Source organism: Artibeus jamaicensis, unplaced genomic scaffold, assembly GCF_021234435.1.
Source record: "Artibeus jamaicensis isolate MK-2021 breed Jamaican fruit bat unplaced genomic scaffold, CSHL_Jam_final scaffold_369, whole genome shotgun sequence".
NCBI classification, from domain to species: domain Eukaryota; kingdom Metazoa; phylum Chordata; class Mammalia; order Chiroptera; family Phyllostomidae; genus Artibeus; species Artibeus jamaicensis.
The window spans coordinates 38,979,966-38,997,078 of NW_026522042.1; the positions used below are offsets into that span (position 1 = coordinate 38,979,966).

Consider the following 17,113-nt stretch of genomic DNA (forward strand, 5'->3'; position numbering starts at 1 on the left):
CTGGAGATCCTGCTTGCTCTACCTTCAACATACATCCAGAATTTGACCATCTACCTCCATCACTGCCGTCCCCCCGACCTGAGCCTTACCTTTTGGCTGGATTACTGCAGTGATGTTTTCCCATTAAAATGGAGTTTATCTGGTAGAAGAGTTAACTGATGACCATACTTCTGCTTTATGCTCAGAATTTTTTTTAAACTAAATCTACTAAGCCATTGAAAAGTGCTACTTTTTTCTCATTTTTCTTTTCTAACGTTAATTATGAGTAAGTAAGTTTACGAAGGAGGGGGCAGGATTTTGCGGAAGCAAATGGTATGCTAAGACAAGTATTTAAAATTAGAATAATATGAGAATTTAAATCTCACTTTAGTCTCTGAATTGGGCTCCCCCACCCCACTTAAAGCAATAAAATGTACTTAGTGAGAAGTTAGGCTTGTAAGTGAGTTTAATGAAGATAGTGGTTTCTATGTGATCTGCTAGAATGCCCTTTCAATGCCCAGAGTGAGAGAACAGCAGCTCTAGTTGCCTCTAATTCAGTTCAGTGATATCTATGTATTTACATGTATACACACACACAGTATTATCTGCAACGTATTTGGTGGTGTTGTGAAGAACTGTAAAGGCCTGCAACACTGCTCGTGCTCATTCTCTGGTGCCTACAATTTAGAAGAAGAAACAAATGTACACATTAGTACACTGCTGGTGGCATAGTGACATGAACACCAAACAGAGGCATTGGTGACTGGTGAACTATGATTCAAAGGAAAGTTTGTTCGGGAAAGACAAAACAATAAAAGTACTAGGAGCTTTAAACCCCTTTTAGGGAGATGATGGGATAAATAAGTAAAATAAATAAGCCCAAGCCTCTTAGCTTCCAGATGAGTGCTCCCATCCAAGTACTAACCGGGCCCGACCCTTCCTAGCTTCTGAGATCAGATGAGATCAGCCACATTCAGGGTGGTATGGCCGTCCATTGCTTTTTCTACTAAAAAAGAGATCCTCCTTTTTTATCTCCATTATCTTGCCGTCTTGCGCAGTAATCTAGTACAGCTGCCCCTGTGTCCAACAAAAGCTTCCCTGTGTAAGTACTCTTTTGCCCAAAAGAAAAAAGGAGTTTGAAGCCACATTAGTATGTTTATCTTTTCTACCACTTTCTCACAGAATCCTTTCTTGATTACTGACACTTGACCCATCAAAAATAGCATAACTATGCAATAAATGTATGGCAAGTTGGAAAACTCCTCATTATTAACTTTTGGTTTATATCATGCTTTATAATAATGCATTTCACATAAAGTAACAGATTTTAGCCCTTATGTAAACTCTTCTAAGAAATCAGCCTGATGAGCATCTGGGAAAAGAAGGCTCTATGGGAGGCCTGCAAAAATGAATTTTGTTTATAAAAAAGTGTGTAAACATTCTTACATGTTTAAAATTCAGTCACCCTCTATTTGATCTTTAGAAGTCAGTCTCTATCGAGACTTTTTTCCACTGCTCAAAACAGTTTTTGAACTCATTGATTTTGATGACTTTTAGTGCTTCTGCCATTTTTGTTTCAGCTCTTTTCACATCAGCAAAACATCTCTCTTTGAGAACTGTTTTTTCTTTTATTGTTCAGTTACAGTTGTCCCACCTTTTCCCCCATTGCTCTCCCCTACCCTGTCACCGCCCCTCCACTTCCACAGCCAATCCCTTCCATCGTCCATGCCCATGAGTCTTCTTTTCATGTTCCTTTGCTTGCCCCTTCCCCTTCTTTTACACCATTATCCCCTCCTCCCCTCTGGTCACTGGCAGTTTGTTCTTTATTTCCAAGTCCCTGGTTCTGTTTTGCTCATTTGTTTTTTATTATTGATTAGGTTCCACTTATAGGTGAGATCATATGGTATTTGTCTTTCATCACCTGGCTTATTTCACTTAGTGTACTGCTCTCCAGTTCCATCCATACTGTTGTGAAGGGTAGGAGCTCCTTTTTTCTCTCTGCTATGTAGTATTTCATTGTGTAAATGTAGCCCAGTTTTTTGATCCACTTGTTTACTGATGGGCACTTAGGCTATTTCCTCCACTTGGCTATTGCAGATAACTCTGCTATGAACATTAGGATGCATAGATTTTTCTGAATTGGTGTTTCAGGATACTTAGGGTATAGTCCCGGCAGTGAGAGTACTGGGTTGAAAGGCAGTTTCATCTTTAGTTTTTTTAGGAAGTTTCATGCTGTTTTCCACAGTGGCTGCACCAGTCTGCATTCCCACCAGCAGTGCACTAGGGTTCCCTTTTCTCCACAACCTCACCAGTACTTGCTGTTTGTTGATTTATTAATGATGGCCATTCTGACTGGAGGACTATTTTCATCTGGGAAAACAAAAAAAATGTCACTCTGAGAGAGACTGGGTGAATAGTAAGGGTGGAGCATGAGGGTCATGCCATATTTGATCAAAAACTACTGAACATTAAGCACGGTGTGGGCAGGTGCAGTTTTAAATCACCCATCATGAAATGGGCAAATGCACTGAGTCTTCAAAAAAAAATTCACTGAAGCCAAATGCAGCCTCTCACAACACTATCAGACAGTACGCTGATAAAGGTGGGTACCAAGAATATTCATCTATTTCAGGAAACCTGTGCTACAAGGGTCCCACCCTCCAGAAGACAATTCCTGTTAGATTTGTTTTGTTATGTGTGGGGTCCTCCCTTGTATTTGACCTCAGGATCAATCCTTAGATGCTTTCCTCTGAAAACTCTTACAATTTTGCCTATTCTCTCATATCCACCTGGCTTAGAACCCTCCTGGCACCCTGTCAAATGTTTTAATAATGCAGGTATTTATTTTTCTTTGTGTTTCCTGACAAAATAGTATAAATTGTGCAAATGCTACTGAAAGAATATCTGTAGCCTCAAAATACAACTTAAAATTAATTTTTTAAGCACCTGATTTTATTTTCTTCTTGCTATTGTCTCTTCTTGGTCCAATAAACATTTATTGGCACTTTTATTTAAAATATGTTTATATATATACTAGATTGCTCAAAAATCTCCAAAAATGGCTAAACACTAAACATATCTCTTGGAACAAAAACTGTGGACCATTATATAATGATTTCTAAGATTTACATATGAATTTAAATATACACACACCTGTTTGAAAAGTATATTTCAGCTTTGCTCATCACTCTTTTAATTCTGTATGTAATATATTTTCTCTCTAAGAATGTAGTGTGTGACAAGAAGTGTGTGAGAAGAATGGATCCTCCATTACTTTTGTTCATCTTTAGAACTATTTCTTGTTTTACTAGAATGATAGCAGTTAAAATGGGGAAAATTAATCAAAATAGAGAGTTATACAATGTTTGCATTTCTTTGATGACTTTTTAAAAAATTCTTAAAGCTGTCACTTAGATTGAAAGACTGCAGTGAGCATTCAAGAGCATGTGTCTGAAGTATGTTTGTGAGAGAAAGAAAAGAGAAAAAAAATTTAAAGAATAGAGAGGTGGTGTTCAACTTCAATTGTGTAGCTTAAGAAGATGTGGGAGAAGGTAGGGTAGGAAGTATCTGGTAACTGCAATAGCATCAAATTCACATTGATTTTCTCCTTAAGGTTAAATATGCATTGTGTCATATCTAAGAAGTCAGCAAGCCCAGGGAAGGTAGAAGAGAAATAGAGAGAAGGTAGGTGAGAACCGATTACATGGTGAAAAGGTAGTTTGAACTATTGAGTACTTTTTTATCAATAAAAGTTGGGTGCTTTCCAAGAAAAATGTGTCTGGGTATGAATAACATTGTATTATGCAGAATCACTTAAACAGGTAAAAAGCTGTTGAAGTTGATTTCAACATGTTCAGACCCCAAAGTGCATAACATAAATGATTACTGAAGAAGATTGAGGTCTCTCTCTATAACTCATGATTTAGATAGTTTTATACTTAATAAATTGTAGGCTTTAATTACCATTTTAGTTACTGTGGCTGTCAAAACTAGAATTATAGAATTGACCATTTAGAAATAACCTGATACCCCCTTTAAATATATATATATATATATATATATATATATATATATATATATATATATATATATATTATTGATTGTGCTATTACCATTGTTCCAATTTTTCCCTATCTGCTTCCCTCCTCCTGGTACTCCCCTTCCCTCTAGCAATCCCCCACCCTTAGTTCACATCCATGGTCATGCATATAAATTCTTTGGCTTCTTCATTTTCTGTACTATCCTTAACATCCCCCTATTTTGTACCTACCAATTTTGCTTCTTAATCCCGTCACCTTTTCCTCCATTATCCCATTTCCCCTCCCATTTGATAACCCTCCAAATAATCTCCATATCTATGATTCTGTTCCTGTTCTGGTCATTTGCTTAATTTGTTTTTTTAGATTTAGTCATTGATAGTTGTGAATTCATTGCCATTTTAATGTTCATAGTTTTGATCTTCTTTTTTTTAATAAGTCCCTTTAATATTTCATGTAGTAATGGCTTGGTGGTGATGAACTCCTTTATCTTTACCTTGTCTGGGAAGCACTTTATCTGCCCTTTCATTCTAAATAATAGCTTTGCTGGATAAGAGCAATCTAGGTTGTAGGTTCTTGCTTTTTATTAGTTTGAATACTTTTTGCCATTCCCTTCTTGCCTGTAAAGTTTCTTTTGAGAAATCAGCTGACAGTCTTATGGGAACTCCTTTGTAGGTAACTCTCTGCTTTTCTCTTGTGCTTTTTAAAATTTGTCTCTTTATCTTTAACCTTTGGCATTTAAATTCTGCTGTGTCTTTGTGTGGTCCTCTTTGGATCCAACTTGTTTGGGACTCTGTGCTTCCTGGACTTGTATGTCTATTTACTTTGCCAAATTAGGGACATTAAAGAAAACTTTTTTTCTCATTTTTTTTCCAAGTAAGTTTTCAATTTCTTGCTCTTTCTCTTCTCCTTCTGGCATCCCTATCATTCGGATGTTGGTACACTTGGAGGTATCCCGGAAGGCCCTTCCTTCTGGGATACTATCTTTATTTTTTTTAATTCTGTTTTCTTCTTGCTGTTCTGGTTGAATGTGTGTTTCTTCCTTATGTTATAAATTGTGGGTTTGCATTCAGCTTCCTCTTCCTCCCTTCATGGTTCTCTGTAGATTTCTCTTTATTTCATGTAGTAGTGTAAATTCATTTCTTCCTTTATGTTGGTTGCTGTACACAGTGAGAGCTTTGACCATCCTAGTAAGCAATATTTTGAACTCTGTGTCTGATAGATTGTTTATCTTCATTTTATTTCTTTTTCTGGAGTTCTGTTCTTTCATTCGTGCTATATTTCTTTGTCTTCTCCACTTGGCACCCTCCCTATATTTGTTTTTGTGTAATAAGTAGAGCTGCTTTGACTCCTTGTCTTAGTAGCATGGCCTGTTGTAGAAAAGGCACCTGTAAATTGTGTGAGGCAGAGCCTTAGGTGATCACCAGGGTGGGGCAACCTGCTTCACCACTTTGTGGCTCTGTGTGAGGGGAGGGCTTGGAGAGGGGACAATGCTGCTTCCTGGCTTCTGGAAGTCTGCCTGACACTCACCCATTTCCAGTGACTTCACCCACTTCCCGTATGCAACTGGCACCCTCCAGCTGTTGCCCTGGTGGGGAATCTCAGAGTCGGTGGGTTTGCATGCATTCTAAATTTGTGTGGGTGCTTTAAACGAAGCCTCCTGAAAATCCAGAAGTTTCTTCTGCTGCCCAAACCCCTAGTGATTTTTACAGCCAGAAATTATGGGGATTTATCTTCCCAGAGATGGAACTCTGGGCTGTGGGGTTTGGCCTGGGGCTGAGATTGCTTGCTCCCAAGGTAACCCTCCCTATTTCTATCCACCACACCTGAATGTAGGACTGTCCAATCCACTGTCGCCACCACCTCTCCACTCCACACCACCTCTCTCTGCCTCTTTGCCTGTCTTCACAACTCTGCCCTTCCTACCTGTCTGGATGAATGCGGCTTCTTTAAATCCTTGATTGCCGGACTTCCACACAACTGTATTTTTTGATGGTTCTAGGTGTTATTTGTTTTGAAATTTAGTGGTAATTCTTTTTATGGTTTCATGAGGAGGTAAATAGTGTCTACCTACACTGCCATCGTGACTGGAAGTTAAGTATCTGATACTCTTGACAAAGATGGATAGCTAATGTGGGAGGGATCCTGAATTACAAGCCACCTTTCATTAAATAATACATGTTCTAGAAATATCTATTGAACTACATAAGGCATACAGATTCCACAGGAATCTACTAATATTTCTAAGGTCCTGATTTAATTTCTGCTTAATATAAAATTATTTTGGGGATCCTGATGTGTTTTTATATAGTTCACAAATATGTGAACTTGCTTTTAAAACTCAGTCATTTATGTTTTTGTAATTTTTCACAAACTGTTGATTGCAGTGTTATTAATACTTCTTTTTTGTGGTCTGCTTGATTTGGGCTTTTTTTTTTCAATACTTCTATGTTCATAACATGCTTAACCAAAAATATTCAACACCAGCAGGGGGAACTGATATCTTATCAATTTTACAAAATAATCAATATCTGTGTAGCTTATTCCCAACAATTAGAAAAGATGTTCTGTTTATGTGAATAATCACTAGCTCCAAAGCCTACTTCTGCAAAACAGTTGTGGATTACTTCTGGGATTGCTCTGTCCTGCATAACAATGAGATTTCTTTCACATAAACAGTATGCTATTGCTTTATATTACAAAAGAAGCACTCCTTCTCACTTCCTGGAGACATAATGTACCAAGCACTTCCAGCATGCAAACTTTAGGTGATTGATTATTGCCTTGGTCTAATGGCTACAAATACAGAAAGGTGCTTTTATGCAAAAAAAAAAAAAAAAAAAAGAAAGAAAGAAAGAAAAGAAAAAGTGTATGCACGTTTTACATTTTAAGTCCCCAGAGGGTATGGGAAGCATTTCTCAATCAGTATTCTGCAGGTCATTTTCTCTCTGATTTCAGTAGTTATCCACATACACACCCGCACCCGCCAGTCCTGCCAGAAACCAATAAATTTTTTTAACCTTATAAATACAGGAAAGACGTATATCTAAAAAATATTCAAATTTCCATAAGTAGTTCTGATTTTTTTTGTATTACTGTCAGCATTGCAACAGAGTGAGACTGAGAGTCTGTCTGCATTTTCTCCACAGCAGCATTTCTGTATAAGAGCTAATGACTGGTTTGATTGTATATTAAAGAGGATGCTCATCCCATCGGCATTAAATGTGCTCTCATTGACATATTTGTCCACAGTCCTCCTGCTTTTACACAAATCTTCAGCAGACGTAAGAGCTATAGATGCTGCATCATTTAGGTGTAGTGAGATGGTGTTGAGAGTGAAGGTTATTACCCTTCTTTGCAATGTAGTTTCATTAGTTTTTTCCTTAAAACAACAAAATTTAGAAATATTATTTGCTCTGAGGTGGTCTGTACTGGATAAATCAGTTTAGTGTTTTACATTTTAATTAAGTATGCATTACTCCTTTAACACTCTTACCAATTTTACCTCCCTTGGCTTTTTATCTTGTGTTTACTTTGTTCCAATTTTTAAGAAATGTACAGATAATTAGTAAGGAAACCTCAAATGTTTTGGCCATTTCACTTTTTGATTTTTCTTTCTTGTTCACTAACAAATGACTATTACCTTTTGAGAAATTACCAACTCCATATTTTTCTCATTTATGCCAGAGCTTTTATTCAATGCATTCTGTAGCAGGGCAGACAACAATAAAGCAGTATTCTAGTAATGTCAAAATTAAGAAGTTTGGGTTCTTTAGGCACTGTTATAGACTGAATTGTGTCATTAACCCCCCTCTCCCCGCCCCAGTACCACCAAATCCGTCTGTTGAAGCTCCAACCCCCAACATAAGTGTGTTTAGAGATAGGGCTTTTAAGGAGGTAATTTAGGTTAAATGGGGATATAAGGGTACAGACCTACTACAATGGGACTGGGTTCCTAATCTCTCCATGAAGTAATTACCCTTGGATTTGGTCAGTTTTTTTTGTAGAAACCTGTAATAGAGATAGGATTATTCAGCCAGTTTGAACTAAAGAGAACAAAGGAAAGAGTTACTGATTTATGGACACCTATAAAAAACAGCTGTCTGTGAATATGCCGTATCTTTCAGGAAAAGGGAAGAATGACCCTGAGGTAATTCAGAGGTCAGCAGCGGGACAGCCACTGCCTCCGTGGGCCCAGAGCACATAGGCCCAGAGGGCAGAGTGGTACCCTCCCGAGTTTCAGAGTGTGGGTCCACCTCCTCAGTTTTAGGGGCTAGGCTGTCCAGCTCCCGTGGATGAGGGTCCTTGGCCATCCATGCTAGTGGACAGAAGGCAAAGCCATCACTTCTGGGTGCCAGAGGCAAAGAGAATTGTTGTTGAGCCTTAAGATCTAATGGAATTTGCCTGGGTAGGTTTTGAACTTGCCTGGGACCTGTCACCCTCCCCTGCCCTCCCTTCCCTTTTCCTCTTCTTTTCCTCCTCTTTTCCCTTCCCTTTCCTTCCTTCCTTTCCTTTCCTTCCTTTCCTTTCCTTAGTCTGTCCTGTGCCTTTCCCACCATTTCATTTGGGAGGACATAATTTAACAAGCTTCACAGGTTCACAGATACAGTGGGGTCTCACCAGTACTTGATTTAGTTGATTCTGAAATGGGTTCAGACTTTGGTGACTGTTAAATAGGGTGAATGTATTTTGTACATGAAAAGGACATGCGTTTTGTGGCCCAGAGGGAGCATGTTATAGAATGAATCGTGTCCCCTCTCCCCAAAATCTGTGTGTTGAAGCCCTAATCCCCAATATGATAATAGAGATAGGTCCTTAATAAAGGTGATTAATGGGTGGGGTGCTAATCCAATACGACCATTCTCATTATAGGGGGAGGAAGAGACCAGAAGTGCACTGCACAGTGGAAAGGCCTGTGAGGACCCAGAGAGAAGGCAGCTTTTCTACAGAGTAGGAAGAGAGCCCTCACTAGGACCCAGCATTTTTGGCACTCCGATCTCATTTCCAGCCTACTGAGCTGTGAGAGAACATTTCTGTGGTTTAAGCCACCCAGTCACAAGGATCATAATGACAAGGTAGAAATTTTTCTTACACTTAGAAAACCAATGTTGTCAAATTTCAAAGGAAAAGCTATTTTTAATTCTCTGAATAGCCAAGACAAAAGCAAACTTGCCCTTTAGGTTAATAAATATTAATAAACTTGAGCATATAATGTTAGTATTAGATATCAAAATAATTATTTTTAATCAACAGAATTCATTGCAGTTTTAGCTTTTAAAAAAATGATCAGAAAGTATAGAAAGCTCCCATATACTCCCTCTCCCCTTAACACAGTGTCTCCTGTTACTATCATCCTGTGTTAGTGTTGAGTGCTTGCCACAACTGATGAATTAGGGAAGGGTGAGGAAAATGCAGGTTTACCGTTGTTCATATGGAAAATAGTATAATAATTAATAAATAATATACGAATAAACCCTGTATTTCATGTACTCGCAACTGTAGGCCTACTTTTGGCTCACCCTGTATTGATTGTTATTTTAAACTAAGTTCCTTAGTTTAGGACTTTAAACCTGCTTTTGGTCTACCCTGTATTGATCTATTATTTTAAACTAAAGTCCTTAGTTTATGGTTCACTCTTTGTGATGTGTAGTTCTATAAGTTTTAGCAAATATATAATGTCATTAATTCACTGTTATAGGAAGACAAACAATGATTTTACTGCCCTGAAATCCTCCTGTGTTCAACATATTCATCTCCTCTCTCTACCCAAATAATTAGATGTTCATATATAAAGATGATGAAATTGCTGGAAAACAGTAATTTAAAATTGTTTTTCTTTACTATTCTGATAGAAAAAAATAGGATATTTAACATTTAGAGTTCTGTGCATGAAATACAAAAATACAAATCTGCTGTTGTGAGCACTTCTCAGAATTTTAATATCATACCTTGTAACCCAAAATTTGAATTTTTGCAGCTTGAGCTCTGAAGCTGCTTGCAGAGCATAACTGTGGCCTCCTTGGCTCTGGAACTGGCAGCAGCCTCCCCTGTGCTGATTGTACTATTTGATAAGTTGTGCCCTCGCATCATTGTTAAATAATACTCCCTGTACCGTGACTGTGTGATCAAAGACAGCCTTTTTGTTCTGCAGGCTTGGGCCGAAACTAGGGCTTGCTGAGATAAGCATGAAACTTAATTCATTGATTGTGTATTTATTGTTCTCACCTGGTAACACATTGTTCTCACTTCACAGCACCACTTGTTTATTCACTGAATCAGCCAACTATTGAAAGTCCAGTTGCCCCACCAATTAGAAAACAAATGTTGTAAGTTTCTGGTCTTTTTGCTCCTAGCGATCAATATGTTTGATCGGCTCCTTTGCAATTTTGCCTTTATAAACCCTAACCTATCCCATCCAATTTGGAAGTATTCTCAGTTCAAACTGAGAATACCAAGGACTACATTTCCCAGTTTGCGCATTGTTACCTGAATACATTTTCCTTAAAATTTTTTGGAAAGGTATCTCCAGATTTTTGTTTACAGTCTGTATGTGAGAGGTTTACTTTATGTTAGATTTTTCTATCTTGGCCCATTCCATATATTCAAGATTTGAAATACCAGAAGTCTTCATTAACATTTAACCATTTATTTGATGGTGAAAGTGATTATGCCACTTTTGTAATGAGAGAGCAGCAGGGACACATTCCTATATCTCCATTCTCCAATTTTCCTTGATAATAGGTAATCCCCTTATAGGCAGAGGTAGGAAAATACACCTCTGACCCCTTGTCCCATTGGAGTTCATTGACTTCCACCTAGCATGACAAACTGACCTTACATCTAGGACCAGATGATGAAAATTGTCACTGTAGACATTACTTCATATGGAGAATTCTTTCTCCACTGTTCTCAGAGACAAGATTGCAGTTATATTGGTGGGAGTGGAGCACAGAAACACAAAAAAAGGCTAAAGTCACACTGCAGGCTTTTAAAGTAATTTTTATATTGAAATAAGATACATACAGCCCTGGCTGGTGTAACTCAGCGGATCGAGCATCAGACAGCAAAGCAAAGGGTCGCCAGTTCGATTCCCAGTCAGAACACATGCCTGGGTTTCAGTACAGGTCCCCAGTGCAGGATGCAGGAGGGGCAACCACACATTGATGTTTCTCTCCCTCTCTTTCTCTCTAAAAATAAATAAAATCTTTTTTTAAATCTATAACTTAAAAAATACATAGAGAAAGCAATGTGAGTGTACAGCTTGATGATTCTCACAAAGTGAGCATTTCTATATGAGTACCCAGACTGAGCAACTAAGAGTACATTAGAAATTAGTACTGCATATAACTAATATCACAGAAACTTACCAAGTACCTCATTAGCTTCTTTCCTTAATTTAACATTGTATCCTAGCAAATTCCTTTGAGCAACATAACATCTTCAAGTAAGGGTAACACCCCTGGCTGGTGTGACTCAATGGATTGAGTGAAGGCCTGTGAACCAAATGGTCACCCATTCAATTCCCAGTTGGGGCACATGCCTGGGTTGTGGGCTGGGTCCCCAGTGCAGGGTGTGCAAGAGGCAACCACCCACTGATGTTTCTCTCCCTCTCTTTCTCCTTCCCTTCTCCTCTGTCTGGAAATAAATAAATAAAATCTTATTTAAAAAAAAACAAGGGTAACAATGTGAGAAAATATTTTCCATGATTTCATTCTTACCATGTAAACTAGTGAGAAATGTACCTATCGGGGCTAGGGCAATGCTTTCAGTATAGAAAGTAAGTCCAAAAGTTGAATTTAAACATTTGAGAACAAATATAGATACCAATATATGAAAGTTGTATACACAAAGTAAGTGAAAGTGATGTGGCTGAGGTGAAGATCAACAGAGTAAGGGAATAAATATATCAAATATCACACACCTACATCACAGAGGTGTGTGTGTTTATCTGTGTCTGTAATATGATGTAAGTACTATTTATCCATACATGTTTTCTCCAAGTATCAGGAAACAGATGTGCTAACATTGTGATTTATATAATTCTAAGAAGATAGAAACATCTGCAGCTCAAAAAAGAAAATTGATGTCATGTCTTATAACAGGCACTTGATTTCTTTTTCACTTACTCTTTCTAGTCCTTATACCTGTTATTTACTTCTCCTGTGTTAGATAGTAGTTCTGATACACAGCTGAATAATACGGAAGATAGTGTCGCTGACCTCTTTTTCTTCTTCCTGATTTCTATGGTATGCTTTTAATATTTCACCATCAAGTATTACAATTGCTGAAGTTTTTAGTAGCTCCCTCTTGATCAGGTTAAGGAAATTTCCCTCTAGGATGCAATGTATTTTTGTTTTAAATTCATGAGTAAGTGTTGAGGTTTATCAAAAATTTTGTTTTGCATCTTTGAAGATGGTCATGTGTTTTTTCTTTTAGTTATTTTACTTTGCTGAATATATTGAATAGGGTTAGGTTATTTTCCCCATTTTGAACCATCCTTGAATTCCTGGAAATGATTTTATTTGGTCAGAATATGTTATTCTTTTAATTCACTGATGGGTTCTGTTGGCTAATATCTCATTTAGAATTTTAGCATCTTACGTTCATGAATATATTGGTATATAATTTTATACTCTCCTTGCCTAGTTTTATATCTCCTTGTCTAATCAATAAATCAAGGTTATATTTGTGGAGTAGTCTCTCTGCTATATTTTCTGGATGATAGTTGTATAAGTTATAAAGACCATTCATTTCTTAAAGGATTGGTAAAATTTGCCAATTATATAATTTTTGCCTGGGCCTCTTTCTATTTCTTATGGTTATTGGAGAAATATTTCAATTCTTTTCAATTTTTAAACTTGTTTTGGCTGATTCTTGTTTTCTAATTTTAGGTTAATTTTCATAATTGTTTTCTAATTTTAGGTTAATTTTCATAATCTATCATTTCCTTCACTGTATCTCATGTATATCCCTGAATAGCAAAGAAGGAGGTAAGCAAATTTGGAGGCCCAGGAGCATAGAATTAGGTCTGTGACAAATGCTGATACTTTATTAGAAAATGTGGTACATAGCAAAAAGTAGATGAATAAGTGAAACTTCTTTATGGAGGTTATAATTCATCCAAATTTGTTATACATATATTTCTCCATATGGACTCATCTCCTCTTACATATTTTAAAGAATATTTGTTAGAAAATAAGATTTTCATAGTACTTTTCAGACAGCTGCTCTGCATAGAGTGGCAGATCTCAGAATGGGGGGCATGGCCCCAGAGATCTCTAGGACCTCCAGAGAATCAGCTCAGACTCTTTTCTTGTTAATACTGAGATGTTATTTGCCTTTTTTCTGTGTTATTTGCTTCTTTTTACTGCGTTAACATTGTCATTAATAATGCAAACACAACAATGGGTACAACTGCTGGTCCCTTAGCGGGATCAAGGCAGTGGTGACAAAGTGCACTCACTAGTAGCCATTTGAGCCTTCACTGCTGTACACATGCAGTTAAAAAACTATTGAAGCACTAACTATTACTGATTTTATTACATCTTCACTCTTCAATAAATATCTTTTTAACATTCTGTGTGAAAAAATGGGAAGAAGCATAAAGCATTTTCTGCAGTGCACTCAGGGCAGATGGTAGCCTTGAGGCCAAGCCCTTGTTCAGTTGTTTCAGTTGTGGGCTGAACCGTCTACCTTCCATAGCACAACATTTGTGCTTTGAGTCATTGACAAACTATGGTTCTTTAGAAGTGGCTTTTTGGCAGTATTTGTTATAAGTGATAAAACAAAATTTGAGCTTTAAACAAAAATGAGCACTTTAGAAAGTATGTATCTACCACTATAAACTTGATTATTGCCCAATAATTAAAGGTTTTACTGAGGTTGGGGGTGATATTAACAAATGTGGCTTTTTTGAGAATCTGTAATGAAATGTGAAGTGTATCAGTACTTGGGAGATATGCATAACTCAGCAAAACATTAGTTTCTGAAAGGCTAGTGCACTGAGGAAATATCAGAAAATGACAGGAATATTGGAATACGTAGTGAAGTTAGCAAGAGGGAATCTATGAGCAAGCGATATGGAGTACGTCATGCAGATATTAGCAGCTAGTGTGGTCCGAGAGACCATGCATGGGATGGGAGATGAGGTTACCATAACAAAGACTGGGACTTTAGCGAGAGAAACTGGGGTCTAAGGGGAGCACTCCATCTTAGAAAAATGAAAGCATCTGGTCTGGTTAGAACTGGAGTAAGAGAGGAGGAATAGGATTCGGGAGAAAAGCAAAAGAACTATTATACCTGAATTTCATAGACTTTTTTAGTCTCTAAGTTCCCCTCCAGTCATATGAATTGTAATATCAGTTCTGCAATTGCCTTCCCCAAGTCCTCAGAGTGTTAGGGCCATGTGGTGTATGCCACCCAAAATTGTTTACAAAAAAATTCAAAAAACATCAGGAAACAGACTTTTCAGTTATTTACTTATACTATTCTCTCTCTTCCTAAAATCTATGCCAGTATTCTGGGTGCTGAGTTGGGGGTGGACTTGAGTTACCATCCAACAACCACGCTGTATTCCACTCAAAAGCTACCATTTTATAGTAGGGTTCTTCACCATATTTGACATCTTCTTTTAATAGGTTCCTGAACAGAAGCCATCTTAGCTCTCCTATAAATATATCACTATTGGGTAACCTCTAGTTCTCCTTTCAAGCTCAGTTATATAAAAGCATAGCTTATTTCTTCACTTGAATGCCTCAGGTCCTTTGCAAAAGGACTTCTGTTTGGTTTGTCCCACTAGTTGACCAGACTTAGTTAACACTCGGTATTGGAAAAAGACTGTAAGCTGAGCTCTCTGCCAGATCTTGTTCATTTGATTACAGCAAACATTTGTTGAGTATCTTTTTTTGGTGCCAAATACCATATTAGATTCTAAGAATACAGATTTGAATAGAAGAATATGGTGCTTTAGGAGCTCACAATTAAATCAATAAGACATAAATACACACAGGTAAGTGTAATACAGTAACATGATCAGTACTACTGCACAGGTGTGTTTGAAGAACGGTGGATCACAGAATGGGGAGTAATTGTTCTTCCTGGGAAGCATCTGTAAAACAACTTGAGCTCATCCTTAGAGGATGGAAAAAATTTCTTAACATAAAGTCAGAGAAAGGAAATTGATAATACAGGAAAAGAGATCAGCAAATTTGAAAGAGGAAAAACATTAAAAGATATTTTTAGGGAACTGGGCATGGATCTGCATAGCATTGGTGTGGTATGTTTTTGGAGTGGACAGCAAGACTTGAACCAGTTTAGAGTCAGGTTTTAAAGGGCAATTATTTTGAAAAGAGGAAAGACTGATCTTTTTATTCTTTTTGTAGGAAATATTGCAAAATTGCCATAGCAAGAGGCAAACAAAATTATGCAGCCAGAAATATAGGGAAAGGGTATAGAGGATTGTAGAAGTGGTCAGGACAGTTAATTGGTAAAAATAATATGATTCTAAGGTTTTGACTTTTTAGTGTGTGTGACAAAAGTTTTTAACTTTTCCTTTGATTGGTTGTAGATTCAAGTATGAATTATAGATTCTTATAAACCCCCTGTCTACCCTTTATAGCATCAACTTTATTCAGATTTCACCAGTTAGTGCATTAATTTGTGTGTGTATTTAGTTCTGTGTAATTTTATCACATGTATAATTCCACACAAGCATCACCACAATTAGATAGAGAACCGTTCCATCACAAGAGTCTCTTGTGCTACTTAAAGGACATTTTTTTGACATAGTAAGGAGCTCAGACTAGATTCCGTAGATTGGTGTCTCTCAAAGTATAGTCTTTGGATCACCTGTAACAGAATCACCTAATGTGCTTGTTAGTATGCAGATTCCTACCCTAGAAACTTTGAATTAGAATTGCTGTGAATGTGGCCCCATGACCTACATTTCAATAAACTTTCCGGTGCTTCTTACACCATACCTATCAGGAGATGAATTTGAGCCGACATCTGAATAATGAGAAGGAAACCAACCACACAAAGACCTAGAGGAAGGAAGCTTAGAGAGGTGTTGTCCAAAAGGAGTATAGTACAAGTCATACATGCAATTTTAGAAATTGTAGTCTCCACAGTCAAAAAGTTAAAAGAATGTGAAATTAGTTTTTACAATATGTTTTACGTACTACTGTTTATTAAAAATATTTCTATGTGAAATTAATATGTGTTCAGTAACATATCTGACAAGTGGCTGTCGTGTAGGGTAGCACAAATCTAGAGAAGGTGAAGAGGCAGTGCAAAGGCCCTGAAAAGGAGATTCATTTAGAGATGAACATTTAACATCTGCAAGTGAAGATACTGGCTTAGAGCTTTGAAATAAGATCAAAACTAGATTTATAGATTTAAAAAGTCCTTTACATAAAATAGTTGTCACACCAATTGATTTCTAGTTTCATAGCATTGTAATCAGAGAAGATCCTTGATATGATTTCAATTTCCTTAAATTTATTGAGACTTGTTTTGTGTCCTAACTTGTGGTTTATCCTAGAAAATGTTCCATATGCACTTGAAATGTATATTCTGATGCTATGGGGAGAAATGCTCTGAAGATGTCAATTAAATCCATTTGATCCAATGTGTTGTTTAAGGCTGCCGTCTCCTTGATGATTTTCTGTCTGGAAGATCTATCTATTGAACTCAATGGGGTGTTAACATCCCTATGGTTCTGTTTCTGTTGATCTCTCTCTGTATGTTCATCGAGATTTGTTTTACATATGTGGGTGTTCCTGTGTTGGGTACATTAATGTTTACAGTGTTATGTCCTCTTGTTGGATTGTTCCCTTCACCGTTATGTAGTGTCCTCCTTGGTCTCTTACTACAGCCTTGGTTTTAAAGTCTGTTTTGTTGGGTGTAAGTATTGCTACCCTAGTTTTTTTTTCCTTTCCATTTCCATGAACTATCTTTTTCCATCCCTTTACTTTTAGTCTTGTGTATGTTTTGATCTAAGATGGACCTTGTTTTCTTGTCCATTCAGCTAGCCTGTGTTTTTTGGTTAGAGCATTAAACCACTTATATTTAAGGTGACTATTGATAGATACATATGT

General features: G+C 37.2%; 1 protein-coding gene across 4 annotated transcripts in view; it reads left to right on the forward strand.

Annotated features, from left to right (window-relative positions):
- Positions 1-17,113, forward strand: part of RNF180 (ring finger protein 180) — a 159,343-nt gene that overhangs the window by 11,645 nt on the left and 130,585 nt on the right. For 3 of the 4 annotated variants that reach the window (XM_037150814.2, XM_037150816.2, XM_053657432.1), the window contains exon 3: positions 8,889-9,091. The exons of the other annotated variant lie outside the window; for it this stretch is intronic. The gene's annotated coding sequence lies outside the window, so the exon portion shown is untranslated. The remainder of the gene's footprint in view (positions 1-8,888; positions 9,092-17,113) is intronic. 4 annotated transcript variants of the gene reach the window in all.